The sequence below is a fragment of the Muntiacus reevesi genome, chromosome 9 (assembly GCF_963930625.1).
Source record: "Muntiacus reevesi chromosome 9, mMunRee1.1, whole genome shotgun sequence".
Lineage (NCBI taxonomy): Eukaryota > Metazoa > Chordata > Mammalia > Artiodactyla > Cervidae > Muntiacus > Muntiacus reevesi.
This window is the reverse complement of record NC_089257.1, coordinates 17,710,201-17,716,200: the sequence shown is the minus strand read 5'-3', so window position 1 is coordinate 17,716,200 and position 6,000 is coordinate 17,710,201.

The following is a 6,000-nucleotide window of genomic DNA, read 5'->3' as shown; positions in this document are numbered from 1 at the left end:
AGAGTGAGGTCTCAGCTCGAGAGCATCCTGGGAGCTACAGCGGGCTGGGCCTGGAGCTGATTAGCCACCGGTGAAGGTGGTGACCTTTGGAGACCGGCTGGCATCCCACTGGCCCCAACACCAAGGCTGGAACCTACGGACATCCAGCCCCTCTCCAGCAGTCTGGAAGAGGCTCGAGGGTGAGGGTCGGAGGTGGGGTGCAGTTTGGTGGGGAGGACCCAGCTCAGGCCGGGAAGTCCATGGACCTGGTTTCCAGCCCCAGCTCAGCCACCTCCCAGGCTCTGGAGACCTGGGACTAGTCCCTGATCTCCTCTCCATCACTTTTCCATCTACAAAAAGTGATGGATGAAGCTGGTGGTCCCTGCCAGGGGCTCCCTTCCAGGCCTCACATTCCCTGGGCCTGAGACTGCGAGGAAAGTTCAGGGGATGGGAAGTCCCGGGGGTGTGAGGAGAGCGACATGGCCAGGAAAGGAGGACCTGCAGAGTCATTGGACTGCACTTGGAGGGGACCTTGGGGGATGCCCAGGGTCACTGCAGGGGCGGGGTGATCAGAGGGCTCATAGTTCCTCTCCCGGCCCCTCCAGACCCTGACAGTCTCACTTTATCTGCTTCCACATCTGACTCCACCGGGGATGTGCCTCAATGCAGTATCTACTGCTAAAGATCACCTTGTGAACTCCTGACCTTTGCCCATCCCATTTCAGGAGAGAATTACCCAGAGAGGAGAAGGGATTTGCTTGAGTCACACAGCCAAAGAGGCTGAGGGGACAGAGATGAGAGGACCACCTACTCCATGCCCTTATCCCCTAAGCCCTAGCATGGTTGCCTTGAGAAAGATCTTCATTCTATCCAAGTGGGCTCAAAAGATTCACCCAAAAGTGTGTCCAGTGTGTCTGCAAATGCCCCCAGCATCCCTCCAAATGCAGGGGAAAGTTCAACTTAAAGACAAACAAGGAAACTAGAAAGCAGATCAAGCCCTTATCGACTATCCAGCAGGGCCTGCCTATGTCCAGGGGTAGCATCACTGCCCCCACTTGGCAAATGAGGAAAACTGAGGCTTAAAGGGGTGAAGGGACCCTCCTGGTGTTGTTCCCTGCAAGGACCAGAACCCAGGCCTGAGGACTCCACAGTGCATGAGGCTCGCTGTGGTGAGATTTTTCATGCTTCTCCCAGTGCCTTCCCCTGGATATTGAAAAACTCCCCTCCCGCCCATCCACTGAGCCAGCAGCATCCTCCCTGTCCCTTCCCGCGCCCTTGCCTGAGCCTGGACCAGCGCACAAGGCCATGAGGTACCCCATTTCAGAGACAAGGGCGGCACCTGCTGGCAGCTCATAAGTATGACATGCTGCCAAGTGCTCTGAGGGTAGCCCTGAAAAGAACCAGGGCAGTTTCTCTCCGCCCTCCCTGTGTGCATTTATGGAAGGCCTCTTCTTGCCTGGAAAATCCCATGGATGGAGAAGCCTGGTAGGCTACAGTCCATGGGGTCGCAAAGAGTCGGACACGACTGAGCGACTTCACTTATGCTTTGCCAAGCACCGTTCAAGGTGTCAGGGACACAGAGCTAAATGTGATCTTTGCCCTCAAAAAACCTCCAGCATAAGAGAGAAGCTTCCCTCAAGAAACTTCAAGCATATATAATATTCTTAAATAAGAATAATTGCAATGTAAAGTATGAAAAACAAATTTCCCCAGCTTTTCCTTTTAGCCAGGGCAAACTAATCCAATACGAAAGTGCATTTACAGTAATATCCGACATTTCCTTAACACTTACTACAGGCCAGACACTGCCCAAAGTGCTTTATCTGAAGAAACGTATTGAATCTTTCCAACAGCCTTAGGAGACAGGGACTGTCAGTAGCTCCATTTTCAGATAGTAAGTGTGTTACTAGCAACATGTGATATCATGTACGTGCTATCACTCAATCGTGTCTGACTCTTTGCGACCCCTTGGACTGTAGCACGCCTGCCACGCCTCCCAGAGTCCATGGGACCCTCCAGGCAACAGTAGTGGAGTGGGCTGTCGTTTCCTCCCCCAGGAGATCTTCCGCATCCAGGGATCAAACCCTCATCCTTTGCATTGGCAGGAGGATTCTCCACTATCTGGGAAGACCCTATGATATCAAGTACATGGTAATAATATTAGCTTCATTTGCGAAATGAGTGACCAGAGAAGTTGAGAAACCTGGCCAAGGTCACACAGCTTGAGAGATGCAGAGTCAGGATTTGAACTCAGGACTTCCTCAGTGGCTCAGAGGTAAAGAATCTGCCTGCAATGCAAGAGACACAGGAGACACAAGTTCAGTCCCAAGGTTGGGAAGATCCCCTGGAGAAGGAAATGGTAACCCACTCCAGGATTCTTGCTGGGAAGATCCCATGGACAGAGGAGCCTGGTGGGCTATAGTCCATAGGGTCGCAGAGAGTCTACAGAGTTGGACGTGTACATACAAAGGCTGGCCTTATAAGCCTTGCCCTTCATCTCACTGCCTCTGGGGACAGTTTATACAAGTGAGGCTTCTCTGGCTGAAAAGAAAAGGATTGTCTTAGGAGTTATGCTTGTTCAGCCCACCCTTCACCTCCTCTAGACACCCAAGGAGTCATCAACAGATGTTGACCTCAGTATAGAAATCAATGAACACCTGACATGGAGATGATGACAGATTTTAAACAGAAGAACAATTAAATGTGCACATTGCAATTACTCCAAGGTGGGCTGTGGACAAAAAATACTACCAGCCATTCCATGAAACAACAAATGTTGCCTGCCATCAGCCATTGCAGCTGCACCCAATGGTGCACGCTTGGGGGAATTCAGAGTGAAGAAAAACAGGATACTGGTCCTCGATAGTTAAGATGCATAAGAAAGAAAGTGAAGTCGCTCAGTCGTGTCCAACTCTTTGCGACCCCGTGGACTGTAGCTCACCAGGTTCCTCCATCCTTGGGATTTTCCAGGCAAGAGTACCGGAGTGGGTTGCCATTTCCTTCTCCAGGGGATCTTCCCAACCCAGGGATCAAACCTAGGTCTTCTGCACTGTGGGCAGACGCTTTAACCTCTGAGCCACCAGGGAAGCCCTAAGATGTATAACTAAGGAACTTAGACTCTTGCATCTTCCCGTACATAGAAAATCACTAAGATTATTAACTTGAGATATCATTTTATGATTAGTGATTAGTATCCTTTTCAAGTTTGACTACATTTTTTTTTTTTTTCAGCAAAAACTCCTACACATACTGGATCCTCCCTTACCTCTTCAGAGTAATTCCTCAAAGCTACCTGAGAGGCTGTCTCCCAGGCTATAGTTCTCAGTAAGGTCCCTGATAAAAGATAACCTGCAACTTAGGTTGTGCATTTTTCTTCAGTTGATGCGACCCAGGGGCTCAAGGCTAGAGGCTGTGATCAGAGTGAAGGGGCTGAACTGGGCTAGTGGAGGACAGGAGGGCAGAGGGGGAGAAGTGACTGGTCTTCTCCATGAAGATCTTATGGCCACAAGCCTCGCCTGTAATTTACTTGGAGGTTGGGGATGGGATATGATTCTAATTTGCCTAGGGAGCCAATCAATTCACTGAAAAGTATTTATAAATAACTGCTATGTGTCAGTCATTGTTCTAGGTGCTGATGATACAATGGGAAACCAGAAGGCATTGTTAGCTTTGCATTTGTTCTCTAAGATTTTTGTGGGTAATCTTTGTGTCTATCTCCATGAGAGATACTAGTCTGTAGTCTTCTCATAATGCTATTGTCTGTTTTTGGTGTTAAGATAATCCTAGCCTCATAGACTGAGTTAGGAATTAGCCCTTCTACTTTCATCTTCTTTTATTTACGATGAAATGGAGAACAAAACAAGTGTATATGAGCATGTGTCTACTACAAAGACAATGTTAAAATCAAACGTCCAATAACACCTTTATAAGTATCTTTACTTTCTCATATATAAAAAAAGTGTGTTCAGTGGCTGGAGGCCCACGTGAGGGCACATGAAGTCTCATTTCCTCCCTTACTGAGCTTTTCTACTAGGAGATTAGACATTCCAGGCCTCTGGATTCACCTTCTTTCTTCCCAGGCTTTTTTCCTTTCATAGAAAGGAAACGAGTACACTTAATACTGTGCATTATTATTATTAATAAGATGACGGTGGTGGCTCATGGTCCATCACACGGTGTAGACACTGGATGTAGCTCTCTGGGGAGAATCGCTGAGATGAAGCTCCTGCTTACATGGTCTTTGCCCTGTATCTATCGGCAGTGCAAACGTTCCCATGCCGTCATCCACAGAATCAGAACACGGGGCTGGTTCATTAGAGAGTGAAGTTTGGGTATGTATTTTTTTCAGGTCATTTTGAGCATGTGTGTATGTGTGTGACCCTTCAGAAGAAATCTTAATCTGATATATATTAAACAGTTGAGCGCAGAGCGGCCGGAGGCAGTGAGTGGTGAGGCCCGAACTCGTGGCACCATCCTAGGGGACCCCAGGCATGTCCACAAATCTACGGAGATGTTCATCACCGTAAAGCTTGCTTTGAAGAGCCTTGAACTGGATCACTTCCACTTTTCCAGCATTGCAGCGGCTCGGGTTTGGGTTCACTTGTCGGAGCTTTTCTCAACTGGACTTTCTACAGGTGTACGCTCCCTTTCCCTTCCTGACCTCCATTTTCTTGCATGTGTTGGTAATGTTTCCTGGGCTCCTCTCATGGTGACGGCCGGCTACTCTTGGGGATATATCTGAGCCGATGAATGTGCTTCTGAGTGCTCGCCAGGCCGCCTTGGTCCCAGGCTATCTCCCACCGGATTATTGCGGGAGCACCCTCTCTCGTGTCCCCTCTTCTAGCCTTGCCTCCCTGAGGTCTGTTTTCACTCCAGCAGCCCGAGGGATCCCATTAAAACAGGAGTCAGATCATGCCATTTCCCTGCTCTGAGTAAAAGCCTAAGCCTGGAAGACCACCCAGCATCTGGCTCTGCCACCTCTCTGGCCTCATTTTCTATTACTTGCCCCGCATGCATCCTGTTCCAACCTAGCCTCGGCCCCAGGGCCTTTGCACGTGCACCTGCTCTGTCTGGGATGCGCTTCCTCCCTCACTTCATTCAGGACTCTGCTCACAGGTTACCTCCTCACATGGGCTTCCCTCACCTGTTATATGAAATATCTTCCTTCTTCCAGAAACTCCCTACCCTTTCCCCTGCTTCAGGAGTGTCCAATCTACATACACACACGTGTGTGTGTGTGCTAAGTTGCTTCAGTTGTGTCTGATTCTTTGTGATCCTACAGACTGAAGCCCGCCAGGCTCCTCTGTCCATGGGATTCTCTAGGCAAGAATACTGGAGAGGGCATGGCAACCCACTCCATATCCACCACCCGCTGTATTATATATATTATTGTCTACCCATCAATGGATGGTAAGACGCTCCAAGAAGGCAGGACCCATGACTCTCCTCTCAGTGCTAGAATATTGCCCATCACATAGTCTACGCTCAAACATGTATGGAATGAAAGAATGAATGATCATTAAATGTGAATTAGTGTTAGGTGTGATTTTTGGCATTCGGTTGCTTTGCAACTGGTTCACATGTTAACTCTGCTTCCTAGAATGCAGTTCTCAGTGCTAGGAGAGCTGGTGGTAGAGGGTATTTTTGTTCTTAATTATCCTTATTGCAAAATTCAGACTGAAATCTAAGAAAGTAGGGAAAACCACTAGGCCACTCAGCCATGACCTAAATCATATCCCTTACAATTATACAGTGGAAGTGACAAATAGATTCAAGGGTTTAGGTCTGATAGACAGAATGCCTGAAGAACTATTGACGGAGGTTGGTGACATTGTACAGGAGGTGGGGATCAAAACCATCCCCCAATAAAAGAAGTGCAAAAAGGCAAAATGACTGTCTGAGGAGCTGAGAAAAGAAAAGTGAAAGTCAAAGGAGAAAAGGAAAGATATATTCATCTGAATGCAGAGTTTCAAAGAATAGCAGGAGAGATAAGAGAGCCTTCCTCAGTGATCAATGCAAAGA